At 43.0% G+C, this 14,990-nt stretch overlaps 1 long non-coding RNA gene across 4 annotated transcripts in view; it reads left to right on the top strand.

The window, feature by feature from the left end:
• The window catches only part of LOC110256790, a 471,534-nt gene that overhangs the window by 338,403 nt on the left and 118,141 nt on the right, over positions 1 to 14,990 (top strand). For all 4 annotated transcript variants that reach the window (XR_002338779.1, XR_002338781.1, XR_002338778.1 and 1 more), the window contains one exon: positions 14,261 to 14,462. This is a non-coding gene — a long non-coding RNA (uncharacterized LOC110256790). The remainder of the gene's footprint in view (positions 1 to 14,260; positions 14,463 to 14,990) is intronic.

The following is a 14,990-nucleotide window of genomic DNA, read 5'->3' as shown; positions in this document are numbered from 1 at the left end:
GATTTTACTAATCCTCAGTGGATTACTGTGAGAATGAAATACTATATTTAAAACTTTTAACTCAATGCTTGGCGCAGGCCAATGGCTCAGTATATGGCAGTTCTTGTAAGATTCAGGATGGTTAAGAGGTACCAGTAGTTCAACAACTACAAACTACAAATTTCTAGGCTACCACTTTCTGCCTCCCTTTGGGTTGAGTTCATAACACCCTCAACTGGAAAGTTAGAGGAGCATTAGAGGGGGATGGTTGCTCTGATGCTTCTCAGGGACATAGAAATTCCCATGTCCTCAAATGTAGGCATTAGTTTCACATTCAATCTGTGAATTAAGAAGGCATTTGGGCATGATGTATTTTTCTAATGTGTTACTCTGTAGGTCAAATTTCTCACTCTGACTGGAAGCTGGAAATATAGTCCCTACACTACTTTACACCAGAAGTTTCTCTTTCAGTTTTTCTCTTGTGCATATCCTCATCTCTACTGCCTTGAATCTGAGGCTTACCATCTGGAATAATGTAGAAGTCTCTCTGTCTCAATCTTAATTTTCCTTCTGATCTTCCCCATTACAACAGTTTGGACTTGGTCAACATGCAAAACTCATTGGTTCTTTCCTCTACTGAGACTTGTTTTAAGGGTTCCAGAAATAGGCACGCCCCCATGTGGCACCCAAAACCCATCAGACTCTGTCTCTCTGGGCTCATCTCCCATCTCTCTGCTGTAGAACTTAAAACTTCACTCTCCATCAACATTGAGCTCCTTTTACATTTTACTTTTCTCCTTTATCTCTTTACATATGCTGTTTCCTCTGCCTGATATCCTTTCCTCCTTGTCTGCTTGGCAAGCTCCGCTTCACCCACACAACCCTTCTTAGCTGTAGCTACTATAAAGCTTTAATTACTCTCTCTTCTATCTGTTACTACTTCTCTACTACTATTTTTTCAGTTATTGCAGCATTTGGTATGTCAGCATGTCTGCCTCTTTGCTGATTTTAATATAAGCCAACATCGAGCAGTTACCATGGATCAGAAACTCCTCCAATCACTTTATAATTTTGCCTCATTTATTCCTCCCAATATCCCTTTGGGTTGAATTGCTATTATTATCATCCCTATTTCACAGATGAGAAAACAAAGTGAAGCCACTTCTCCAGGGCTCCATGACTTGACAATGAGCTTCATGACTGGATCAATATAATTAATATTGACACCCACCCTTACCGATGGTTGGAAGGTTGGGAAGCCTTTAGACTTGTTTTCTTTCCCTTCTGCTTCTTTCTTGATGTGACTGGAGGAAAGAGAACTGCATGTCTGGACAAATTATGCATGGCACCCAATTTAATTTTAAATTCAGTCTTCCTGGGCTTTGTGGGCAAAGGTTGAAATCAGAATTCTTAGTCTCAGCTCTTCTATCTACCAGCTGATACAATTGCCAGATTTAGCAGAGGAAAAAAATAGGATACCCAATTAAATTCAAATTGCAGATAAACAGTAAATAACTTTTTAGTGTAAATATGTCCCCAACATTATAAGGGACATATTTATACTAAAACTTATTCATTGTTTATCTGAAACACAAATTTAATTGGATATCTTGTACTTTATCTGGTACCCCTACACTTGAGATAAAGCTACCTCCCTTGGGGGTATCCCAGAAGTCACTAATGAGAGTGAACCTACTCTCATTCTGCACCTGCTTTTCCCCAAGTGTTTGGCATTATATTCTATCTGCATCAATTTAATCCTCCTCATAACTTTGTGTGGGTGGGTGGCTATTAGCTGCCTTATTTCACAGATTTCTTTTCCTCAAGTGAAATTTATCTATTGGCTTCTTATGTGTATCAGTGAGAGAGATTAAAGATGGCTGCAAATTCTTTGACATTTATTCCATTGAGAGATGGGGGTATATGTTTCCTCCCCTTGAATCAAGAGAGAGCAGTGGTATGGTAGTCCTTTGATTATGGCAGAAGCAATGCTTCCTCTTCTTGTTTCTTGAAACATTCATTTGGGAGCAAACCAACTACCATATAATGAGTCCAACAACTCTATACCACCATGTTGTTAGGAAGCCCAAGCCAAATGAAGAGGCCATGGAGGCTAGATGCCATATAGAGAAGGAGAAGTGAATGGGAGTAAAAAGACGTCATGGAAGTGGACCCCTAGCTAACTCCATGTGGATCATAGATAAATTGCCTGGCTGAGCCTTTCCCAAATTTTTGACCTCCAAAACCATATCGAAAATGAAATGACTGTTTTAAACCACTAAATTCTGGAGTTGTTCATTTTGCACTGATAAGTCATTGGGCCAAGTTTAGGACCACTAAAGGAGTTCTGGCCACACCGTTTATTAGCTCTGTGACCTGGGTCTCAATTTCCTCACCTGTAAAATGGGGATAATTTCCAGTTTGTGAAAGAGGCAATTGAGGCTCTGAAAGGCTTGGGAACTTTCTTGAGGTCACACAGCTGGTAAGAAGATCTGGAAGAGCTCTCATGTGACTGACTCCAAGCTTGGCTAATATTTCTCCATTTCTTCTTCACACTAACTTTAAAATCTTAGCCTCAGTTTCCTTATGTGTAAAACAGAGATGCTAATAGTACCTTCTTTATAAGGTGTATTTAAAAAAAACATGTAAAGTGCTTATTTTAATGCCTGGCACATAGTAAGCACCCAGTAAACATTCATGGCTATTATTATTTTATTATCTCCCCTGCCGAGGCTGACAGCAAACATTCATTTTGTGCTGCCTGCTTCCTCCAGGTCTCTGACTTGTGGGAAACCTCATCAGGAGGGCATCTTTAACTGAACAATCCAGAACACTCCCTTTTAATATTTAATGAATTCCTGGGGCTCTTGGAGAGCGATGTGAGAAATATCCTGTAAAAATCTATTAGTGTTAATAAAATACCACCCAACAGGTTGGCCATTACCAGCAATTAAAGTTTTCAAGCAGGTCAAATAACTCTTTGCAATGATTTGTGTGGCTCCCCTTTCCGCCCACCTTTCTTCATTTTTAGAGGACCGTCTATTATTTCTGTTTAAGGTGCTGGACTTTGGGCTGTCCTCCCTCCCAATTCCAACCAGTGGTTTCAAACACTAACGAGGTGTTTGTGTTCCCTGCTCATCCATCACAGATGTGTGAACTCCAAGTTCCCAATAATACCTGAGACATTCAAAGTTGGCTGCCAAAAAAGAGACCCTTTCCAAAGGATCTCTCCCACCTTTTCTGGGGCTTCTTAAGGTCAAGGGAGTCAGGAGGGGAGGGAGCAAAGTGCTCTCTCTTGATGGGAGTAGAGAAGAGAATTCATGTGTGCCTGGTGGTTAATAGATGCCAGAACCCCTGGTAGGTGACTTCCCATGTACCCCTTATAAAATCTTCACCATAAGACAGAATGAATTTGTGGGCTCATTTTTCAAATGGAAAAATAGAGGTTCAGGGGGTGAAGCTCCTTGCCTAAGTTCACACAGATAGGCAAGGACAACATCAAGACTGGAACTTAGGACTTTAAGATCCCGAAGCCTCTAGTGGTCATTCATTAGAGGTGCTCGTCAGTTCACCTCTAGGTGAGCTCTTCAGATATTAGTATGTTTGATTAGGGAGCATTTTCGATATTACTACGTCTGAGCTCTTTGCCAGCCAGACATACTGAATTAGAAGCACTGGGGTGGGTGGGTGCAGTTTGAATCAGCTTCTTTGGTGATCCTAATGTACCATGTACCATAAGAACAACTGAGCTGCATCAAGCATGCTCTGTCAACTGTTTGAGTTTGCATCCTTTCTTCCTGATACTTATCTCCATTTGCTCCATGATCTGTTTCCTTAGGACACCTTCACCTCCCGTCCTTGGGGAGGTGGTCCCAGAGAAGATACATTAGTGAGGGATTTAGACTTCAGACAAGCTTTTTTTTTTTTCCCTCTTTTTTTTTTTTTTTTTTTTTTTTAATTGGCTTTTTGCCTTTTTGTCTTTTTAGGGCTAGGGGTCAGATCAGAGCTGTAGTTGCCGGCCACAGCCACAGCCACAGCAACACCGGATCCTAGCCATGTCTTGGACCTACACCACAACTCATGGCGATGCCAGATCCTTAACCCACTGAGCGAGGCCAGGGATTGAACCTGTATCCGCATGGATGCTAGTTAGGTTCATTAACTGCTGAGCCATGACAGAAACTCCCAGACAAGCTTGGTTTTGATCTTGCTTCCATCACTTGGCAGTCATCTGGGCACCCGACTTCATGTACCTGAGCCTGTTTCAACATCTGCAAAATGGGAACATTGATGCTTATAAGGGTGGTTATGAGAAATGAATAAGGTCCATAAAGAACTTTTAAAATATGCCTGGTGCATAGAAAGTGATTAAATCATAGTAGATATGGTGATCCTGTTGCCCTGCCTACTTTCCTCCAGGTTTTACCTCATTCTTAGTAAAAAGACTGTTTCTTAATTCCTCTCTGATATTGGTCACCTGGAAAACAGGTGTGCTTGCATTTAGTGGTTAAGGTGAGTCATGTTTGGGGTGCTACTGTGTTAGCAGATGATTCTCCTGGCCTTTCCAAAGTTCTTGCTGCAGTACCAGGCTCAAATGTATTTTGGTAAACTCAAGTTTGGCCTCCTGGCATCCACCAAATCCAACCATGCTTAGAAAAACAGAACTAGAACAGACCACCTGAGTCATTTACTAGTCCCCTCTTCACCCCATTATACAGGTAAAGAAAATAAGGCCAGAGACAAAAACCCAGGTTTTGCTTCCATTGGGTGAACGCTGTGAATTTGCAATCATTTCTTTCTTTCCTTCCCTCTCTCCCTCCTCCCTTCTTCTTCTCCACCTCCCTTCTTTCCCTCCCCTTTCTTCTTTCCTTTCACATATGATTCATTCATCACATTGCATTAGCTGAAGTCCTACTGTGTGCCCATATTAGGTATACTGGTAAGATCCTTTAATCACAACCTATACACATCAATTCCATCTAGCTTAAGAAAAATAAACACATTTATTGGGATGACATGGAGGTATCTCAGGTTGTGAATATATATAGCTGGACAACCAAGATTCAAGAAAGGAAGGAACAAGGGCAGCTGTGGGGTCTTCAGTGGGGGAGGGGTTTGTGGGCCTTCACCTCACCATGCTGGCATTAAAATGCCTTGCTTTTCACCTTACCACTTACCAGTTTCCAAGAGAACTTTGATTGGTGACTGCCCCTGGACCAGTCAGCCATGATCAGATGAGCAGGGTCATGTGATACATCGCTTAGGGTGTATGTGGAAGTAATGTAAGATGTTTCCCTGATGGAGAGAATTACCAGGAGCCTGGCATTCACCTAAAAATGTGCCCACAGGCATATATTGGGCTGCTGGAATTGAAATGAAAGTCTGCCTTCAGGCTGATGAGTATCTGGCATAAAGGGAGCCGCAAGTTTGGGTCTTAAGCAGCCGCAGTCACTCTTCGTTCATTCAAGCATGAGCACATGCAGTCCCCAAAATGCAGGCTCTTTGAAGTCCAGGAATATGATTCTGACTCAAAGCTATTACTGCTGGGCCTGGCTCAGAGTCTGGGACATAATTGGTACTTGTATTGGTCAAAGCATGCTAGGTTCTGCTGCACTAAGGCACTAATCCCTTCATTGCTGTATCTTAAATTTACAAATATTCATTTCTCGCACACACTTCCTATCCAATGCAGTTACTCCAGGGTCAGTATAGTCATTCGTGGATCCATGTTGAAGGACGTTCACCCTGAGGAGCTCATTGATTTCTGCAGCTGTGGAATGTTTTCTAGAGAAATTTCCTGGTAGTGACATATATCGCTTCTGTTAATAGTTCTTTGGTCACAACTAATCACATGACTTTTCCCAACTGCAAAAAAGGCTTGAACGTATAGACTTATAAAGGAACACCGACCACCAATGATAATAGTAATATCTGCCATTGTAGTCAATTAATACTTTCTCAATAAAAGACTGAAAACGGCTGATATTTTTAAGCCCTTACTATTCCCCACATGTTGTGCTAAATGGAAGACTTATTCAATATCTCCTTTACTTCTCATAGCAACCCTATGAATTGGCATGGTTATGACTCCTATTTTACAGATGAGTAATTGGGGCACAGAGAAGCTAAGTCAAATACTCAAGTTTATGCAGATAGAGGAATGAGGCATCACACCCTGGCTGTCAGATCCTGGAACCTGCCCTCTCAACAAGGAGTTACCCATTCTAACTACTGGGTAGGCACATTGGCTACTCACTACACTGCAAGGCAGAAATGTTGCAAGCATGGAAGAGGCCAGGGAAACAAGGACTGAGAAGAATGAATTGAATTTTTCTCCCCAAGGACAATGGTCATGGAATGAATTGGGGGGGATAGTCAAGGGTCTTTGAGCTGGACTTTGAGTTTTTATAGGAAGAACTCATCAAGTGATAAATAAGGAAAGTATATCTAGTCTGAGAATGTCCACTCCTCCAAGTCAAGGCTTTATTGTGTTCACAGCTACATCCTCAGTGCCTAGACAGTGTCTGACACTTAGTACCTGATCATCAAACACTTGCTTTCAGCCATGGATGAAATGAAATGAGCCATGATACAGTATAAGCTCTTGAGCAATCCAGGCAGCAACTGTCAGATGGAGCTATGACTAAGAAGAGGGCAAGAAGATGTCTTTCTGGAAGACGATCTGTTTGCAAGAATGGCAATCCAAGATTGGACTGGCATCTTTGTGAGAAAACCATGAGCTGGAAGAAAGCAAGCCAGAGTCCCCAGTGGCATCCTGGGCTGAAGGTGCATGGGTTTAGGGAGCACCCAGCTGTTTCTAATCATGAGTGAGCTGTGGATCTTCCCTGTCAGCATCCTCCTGTTTGGGAGACAAGAACAGATGAATGGAATGCGGAGGATGGACATGAGCAAATGTCATGACTGCAAAGAAATGGCTGGAGGGTCATTGAGATGGGAGCCTGGAACTTTATCTCAGTTAAATCCCACTGCGTTTTCCGAGATTAGAATGAAGGCTTTCTTTTCTTTATAGGCTTGTTTTGTGAATGTTTGCCTTCTCTGCTCATGACATTCTATAATAGTATTAATAAAAAAGGGAGTGGTGGTGGCTATCTCCTGCTCCTGTCTTCTTTTTAATAAGGGAATTTTACAACATACTTTTAAAATATGATCTGGTAATTGGGTCACTGGTCTTTGAGATTCTTCCCAGGAAAATCAGTTGTTTTCATGTTGGTGTCTTGGTGCGCAATCCTCTTTTGGCAAGTCTCTTAGGGATGATGTAACAGATAACAAATGTGTTCAAAGCCCACACACACCATCTTTTGAGCTTGATTTCTCAGATTCATGAACCTTTTGGACTCGTGGTCCTTGAGGATATGATTCCAACTGGATCATATCCAATAGCCCACAAACTAGACACTAAACTTTTAAGCTGTTCTCTTTTTTTGCCTGAAGGTTCCCTCTTTTGTTGCTATACATGTTGCCTGGCAAAATCATTACCACCCTTTTCTGTGTGACTCAGCGGCCACCTCCTCTGAACAGGTGCTTAACTAAAGGTGACGTGGCAGAACCAAGAACTTTGAATCCAAGCTCTTTCCATCACTCCACGCCTCAGAGGAGTAAGAGAGAATGAAGCAGAAACTTGACTGTGGTTTTCTCATGATGTCACCTAACAGTGTTGAGCCCTAAGTGCCAGGCACTGTTCGAAGTGCTTTGTGTGGATGAGCTCAGTTAGCGTGGGGTGACCAGAGAGTCAGGTTACTCAGGACATCTTAACCTCAGTGTCCCAGAGCAATGAGTTATAGTGTCACCATTCCCTCTCAAAAATTTCCTAATTTACAAGATAAATTGTAGGCTCATCTGATTTATTTCTTACTATAGCTTTGTGAGGCAGATACTGTCATTAGCCCCATATTACAAGTGAGGCAAGTAGGAGTCAGAGAGGTGACATGACTATCCTAAAGTCACACAGCTAGGAAAAAGTAGAACGATAATTTGAACCCAGATAAATTGAATCCATGTTGTAGAAGGTAGAGTTGTCTTTATCTCCAAGAATTAAAGAAGAGAGGGTGATGGGTCATTAAGAGTGGGGAGACATTTGAACCCCCGAATGGCTTTATAGAAGTCAGGGTGGTAATTTGATCCTTTTATCTATTCATTTAATATATATTTATTGAGTGCGAGGGTGTGCTAGCATGCAGGTGCTGGGTGCAGAGTTGTGCGTCTGCGTGTATAGAGTATGAGTATAGAGCTTTCTCCTATACTCCCATTTTACTCTAAACAAAGAAGCCCCAATTAGCCTCTCTGGATAAATCTAAGGTACTTGGGGGCCTACAGAATATTTTCTTAAATAAAAACTTTTGGCCACAGTAAAAAAAATAAAATCACCCACATTTAAAAATATTTCTTTGGTGGATGCGATAATATCCAGTTTTCTTTCTTCCATAGCAGGAAGTTGTTGCATGAAGTAGTAATCCCCCTCTTTAAATGAGAATTACTCCCTAGAGCTTAGCCAAACCCTCACCTGGGCCACATGAATCATTAGGTCACCTTCCTGGTTCCTTAAATAATTTGTTTTTACAATTCCGGTTTACATGCAGCTTCTTCCTTAAGTTTTCTTGTATGACTTTAAGTTTTAAATATACTTATTCACTGAATTTTCTATTGATTCTTTTCTTTTTTTTTCTTTCTTTTTTCTAGGGCCACACCTGTGGCATATGGAAGTTCCCAGCTAGGGGTCAAATCAGAACTGCAGCTGCCGGCCTGCATCACAGCTACAGCAACTTGGGATCCTAACCGAGTCTGTGACCTACACCACAGCTCATGGCGATGCCAGATCCTTAACCCACTGAGCAAGGCCAGGGATTGAACTCCTGTCCTCATGGATACTAGTCTGTTTCGTTTCTCTGTGCCACAATAGGAACTCCCTCTACTGATTCTTAACCTGTTGAATTCTAAGTATTTTTAAAAAATAACTCCTTTCATGCTGTAACTGCCTCATGTGATGCTCAAGGAAGACATTGCTAATCTATCATGACTCTCCTGACAGTTGAGACCTAAAGACACCTCCACTGCTGATTACTTTCCCCACCCAGCTCCAAGCAGCCCCTACTAATCAATCAGAAATGGCATATACAGTCAAACCTATTTGTTTTTCTGATTCTGTATCTATTGAAACTCCTTAAAGGTTGAAATGTATATTTTATTCTTTACATTTCCCCTGTCCCTCAAGGCAGGTCTAATGCTGAGACTTTCCCAGTGTAGTGGGGGAATTAAGTGTTCCATGGTAGGCCACATCTGAGCCCATCTGTCTGCCCACAGGGTCTATTTATTGGGCTTCTGGAAAAGGGGCCCAGTCTTTTGAAGGGAGGAGAGGAGAAAGAAGAAAACAACTGCAGTTAAGTGTCCCTTTCTCCTCCCCCTCCCCACCCTCTTTGAAAAAGGAGAAAAGGAAGAACAATACCAGCCAGCCAAAAGCTCATTAACACACTTGACCTTCGAAAGAAAATTAATTCCAACTTCACACCTACCGGCTATGTTGCTCAGCTTTGTCAAAACGTTGGCATCATTAGAGAGGAGATGACATGGCTTGAGGGGACCAAGAGTCTGCCACCTCCCCACACTGGGCTGAGTTAGTAGGAGCTGGCAGGAAGCACGCGGAGGCGCCGGGCCTGTCAGCTTTTCACTGTGGATTAAGCTCCCTTCTGCTGGCTCTGGAAATTGTTATCACTGTTGAGCTGCCCCTTTGATTCTTACCAGGCTCCCTGACAGTGCAGCCCTGCAGAGGAATGGCCTTAAGGGTCTTTATGTTGGAGGGATGGCAGATTGTGTGTGTGTGTGTGTGTGTGTGTGTGTGTGTGTGTGTGTGAGAGAGAGAGAGAGAGAGAGAGCGAGAGAGAGAAATTGCTGGAGAATGTGTGTCTGCATGTGTCATTTGTCAGTGTATAGAACTTGGGCATGTAAGTATGTGTGTGTGTGTGAGAATATGAGTGTGCGTGTGAGTGTGGGTGTGGGTGTATGTTCATGTGGGGACCTAAGAGGGTCTGCTTGGGTATCTGTGTCTGTGTATGTACATTTGGGTGGATATAAATGTCATCCTGTGTATTTGTGGGTATATGTGCTTTGCCAAGGGCATTCATGTAGTACATCGTGCATGGGAGGCATATGTGCATGCATGCATAGAATGTGTGTGATCATGATCATGTATATGCATGTGAACAATGCATGGAGACTATGTGTGCAAACCTAAGTAATTGTGAACATGCGTGCAGTGTGACCTTGTGTATGTGTTTGTGTGTACATGTCCACATTCATGTGTATATGAGATTGTTTTCAGTACCACATGCCTCCCAAAAAGTCTCAAGGCATGTTTGAGCACAAGCAAATCATAGACACCAAACTCCCTCCTACTTTTGTTAATGATGCTAACATTTGGTATTGAAAAAAATTAAGGTAATTATTGTGAAAAATGCCAGAACTTTTTGGACTTCTAGACTCTTATTATTTTGATTTTAAGTTATTATTTTGAAGTTTATCAGAATTGGGGGAACTTGATCTTTTCATTATTTGGAGCCTCTTTTGGACCCAGTTTATACATGGGCCATGAAACACTGTACACAGAAGTGTGTATGTACAAGTGTGTGTGCGCACAAGCATGTGCATCCATACTTTGTGGTCATTCACATGGAAAGAAGCTGCCTGTGAAGATAGTTTTTTGTGTACATTCATGGTCAAGCTTCAGTTGAATTTGAGGTTATATACAGAACTTCATCTGTATCAGGTACCATTTTTGGTGCTGCGGGGCAGGGAGAGAGATTGAGAGAGAGAGGGAGAGAGAGAAATGAATAAAATTCCATTCCTGCCCTTGAGAAGTTTCTTCTTTCTTGTCAATTCTAAATATTTAGTTATAGATCTTCATGTTTTTTTGTGGAGTTGGATTCTGAAGCCATGTCCAGGCTCATCATGAAGCCATTATTGATTAGTGATGTCTGCCATAGACATGGGATGTGGGGTTTGTAGCAAGTATGTTATTTATTTGCCTGAATCAGAATATGACACCCAAGATGGCTTTTTGTAATCCTCAATGTCCTTATTTTGTAGCTGGATAAACTATGTCAGAAAAGGAAGGGAAGTTGTTTAAGGAGTGCTAAGTTTAGAGAGAAGGAAGTGAAGGGCCTAGGGTACAAAACTTAGGGAGGCCCTGCGCTTGGTTCCATGAAAATGCCTCTCTCACTTTGCCTGCCCCTGAGTGTGAGTGCTTCCCTACATTGTGATGTCTCATTTGTTTCACCTTAATCCTAGCCCTGACTCAAAGTCACTTTAAAAAAATACTTTACTAGAGTATAGTTGATTTACAAGTCACTTTTCTTTGTGGGGGGCAGATTTTTGTTTCGGGATGTGGGGTTTTATTTTATTTTATTTTTTGTTTTTTTAGGGCTGCACTTGCAGGATATGGAAGTTCCTGGGCTGGGGGTCGAATCAGCAGAGCTGCTGCAGCTGCCAGCCTACACCACAGTCACAGCAATGTGGGAGCCAAGCTGTGTCTGTGGCCTACTCTGTAACTCACAGCAAAACTGGATCCTTAACCCACTGAGTGAGGCCAGGGATCGAACCTGTGTCCTCATGGATACCAGTCAGATTCATTACTGCTGAGCCACAATGGGAACTCCCACAAGTCACTTTAAAAAAAAAATCACCACACACTCTACTTGGAGACAGAGAAAGTTCAACAACCTGTTTATTAGCATTTGTATAATTGAAAGTAATAGAAATCAACTGAAGCTTAAGAAAAATGGGAATGGGGTATCTCAAAGAACTCAAGGGCAGGGGTTTAAGTAGACTGAGGAATGGCCTTGAACCGGGACTCTGGGGAGAGAATTCTTTGTTTCTCACACTTGCTTCCAGTATTCTTTCTGGGCTGAATGGCTTTCCTGTTCCACTAGTTACCAACTCTGTGCATTTGAGAAACTTTCTTGCTTTTCTCATCTCTACAATAATTACATTATTCACTACTTCCTTACCTCCTTATCTTGTAGAGTTGTGAGGAGTAATGTATGTAAACTATTCAAATGACTGACGGAGTAAGTGATGTCATCATCATTGTCCTCACCACCAGTACTATCACCGTCACCACTGTCATCACCACCCTCACCATCATCATTGTCACCACCACCATCACCATCATCACCATTATTTCAGTCATCAGTCATCATCATTATTCTCATCATCTAAAGCCCATGGAATGGCAGTCTGATTTGCTCCAAGTGGGCTAATTCTGATCCAGTTAATCATGGCCACGTTAGATGTGGACTTTCTGGGATCCAGTCCCTGTTGATTGTTGACAATTGGTGGTAAGGGTGTGAGCAAGGCAGAGATTCCCAAAGTTCTGGAGTATGCTCTGACTTTGTTTTATTGAAACAGGGCTGAGAACAGTGGAGGGTTATTTTCTGCTCCATTTGGATGTTTTTCAACCCATCTCTTCACCAGCTAATGACCCCAACAATGGTTCAATTTGCTGTACAACCATGCTTGCTTAGACCCAGGTTTTGAAGTTTGAGCCCACTAATAGGGGGCTGCATTAGTCCACAACTGGTTTTGATTTAGGGGATGCCACTGAGCCCATTGGATCCAGAGTAGGTAGGATTTTATGATGTGGGGATGGCAGGGGTGGAGGACAGCTGGATTGGGGAAGGTCTGAAGCTTTGAGTATTTCTGAATCATGATGGAGGTGAGGGAGGGCCGAAAACCAAAACTCCAAGTAGAATGAGGATCCAGGAAGGGGAGATGGCAACAGAATGTAGAATGGAGTCTGGAGTACAGTGGCTTTGTCTGATGGCAAAGAAGAAGGAGAAAGGGCGGCAGGGGAAGAGAGGAGGGAGAAAAGAGGAAGAAGAGACAGAGGAGGAAGGGAAGAGGAGAGGACTGAAAAAAAGGAGCAGTAGCTGATGAAAAAAAATGGTGAGGCTGCTGCTGTTGATACATCAATGAAACTGATAATGATAAAGGTGAAGATGAAAATGTTTCTGAGAGACACCCAGCTTCAGGGAAGCAATGTTCTAATTAACACCTACCTCTGGAAATGGCCTCCTTCTCTCTCATTACGCTCAGACCTATAATGCATATCTGCCCGCCACCCCATCCCCCAGCTCCCCCTCCCCCAAGAAGAAAAGAAAGGACCTGGAAGCACCCCCCCCCAACAACAGTTCCAGAGTTCTGGTTGGAAGGAGGGTGCTCAGGCTTGGAGACCTCTGCCCTGCGGTGGAAAGGGGGCTTTAAGGGCAGCTGGTAAATCATTTACCCCTATAGCTGGATAGAGGAAATTGCTGATCCCATATCACCAACCCCTGGAGGTGGAGATGAGGCCCCCATGACACAGATTTCTTCAAGGGTGGAAAATATCATAGTAGCTTTTCTTCTGATGTCGATATAAATAGATCTCACTTTTTCCTTTATCTAAGAAAGCCATGGAGGCGTTAACTAAACTAACTGCTCTGTATTGAGGAATCACCACGTACTTGGTGCTGTGTTCAGCTTTTACATATCTCTCTTTTTTTAATTTTAATATTTTGCTTTTGGGGGCCTCACCCACAGCATATGGAAGTTCCCAGGCTAGAGGTAGAATCAGCTGCAGGCATATGCCACGGCCACAGCAATTCAGGATCTGAGCTGTGTCTGTGACCTACACCACAGCTCACAACAACACTGAATCCCCAACCCATTGCTGCTGTGCCACAACAGGCACTCCCAATTTTTACATATTTTTCAATCTCCATATGAACAGCATGTGAAAGTTTTTTTTTTATTAAATTGAAGCTTATTAAATCACTGACATGCAAATATTGCTAAAGTATGAAATTGGCAATCCCGTATGACTCATCCTATTTTCATTGCTGTCGTTGTTGGAATCTCCGAGACGTGAAATAACTTACCCAGAGTTACCCAGCCCCACTGTTAGGATAAAGTCTTTACCATGATCACCAGCTCACATGATCTAGATGCTGTTACCTCCCTAGTCTCAATCCATAGCTGTTCCTCTCCCTCCCCTTTTCTGAGCCTCAGTTTTCTCACTTGCAACTCAGGATATAACAGAGAAACTGCCATTGGTTAAGCATTTAGTATGTTAAGGCATGTGCTAAGCCCTCTACCCCCATCACCTGCTTTTCTGCTCCCAGCCCCTCCCTGATACAGGGATTACTCAGAGCTGATGCACCTAGAGGTCTGGGCTCCATGTCTGCACATGGTAGAAGCCCAGCTAATGTCTTTATTTTCCTGACTCTGCTTTCAGGAGCCACCGCAACAGAACAGGAGGAGAAAGTACATCCCATAACCAGGAGTTAAGCCACCTTCCTCTGGGGCCAGTGAACACATGCAAGGTGAGGAGAGGTCCTAGGAAGTCAGAGGGAGGAGAGGAGCTCAAGTCTTCCAGATGTTTCATTGTGGAGCATCAACTTGTCCCTCCTGCAGATATGGATGACCCCTCATGGTCGGTGAGTTTGATGAGATGCTATGCCAGACCCTCTTGATACAGCACCTGTCAGGGAATAAAAGGGGCAGGGGTGGAGGGGGGGGTCAGAAGGAAGCAACGACTTGTCGGGCACTTGATGGCTTTGTTCTACCATTGGGTCTCTGGTCAAACCATTCATTCGCTAACCATGCATTGAGCTGGGACTGTCCTAGGTGCATCCAGTAGCTTCTGATCTCACTGTCTGCACATTTGTGCATATTTGACTCTTTGAAGGCTGCAGCCCCCCTAACAGGCCCTCTACCAGCAGCTGGTCCAGTTCCCCGCATGCAGTAGGTGCTTAGACATGGATGGTTGAATCAGATCATGTTGCATTGGGGAAGAATGGTATTGACCTCTGTGAGTTCTTGTCTAGGCACCTTGTAGGTGCATTGGAATGCTCAGAAAACATTTGTCAGATGGAAGTGGAGTGGAGTGGAGAAGTTTGTATTTGTTCCCAAGTCTGGCTGAGGTTTGCGGAGAGGAGAGGTAGGGCCTGTTTTTATTTGCTGTC

The sequence above is a fragment of the Sus scrofa genome, chromosome 14, assembly GCF_000003025.6.
Source record: "Sus scrofa isolate TJ Tabasco breed Duroc chromosome 14, Sscrofa11.1, whole genome shotgun sequence".
In the NCBI taxonomy this organism is placed as follows: Eukaryota; Metazoa; Chordata; class Mammalia; order Artiodactyla; family Suidae; genus Sus; species Sus scrofa.
Note: the sequence above shows the minus strand (reverse complement) of the source record. Positions and strands in the feature narration are given on the sequence as shown.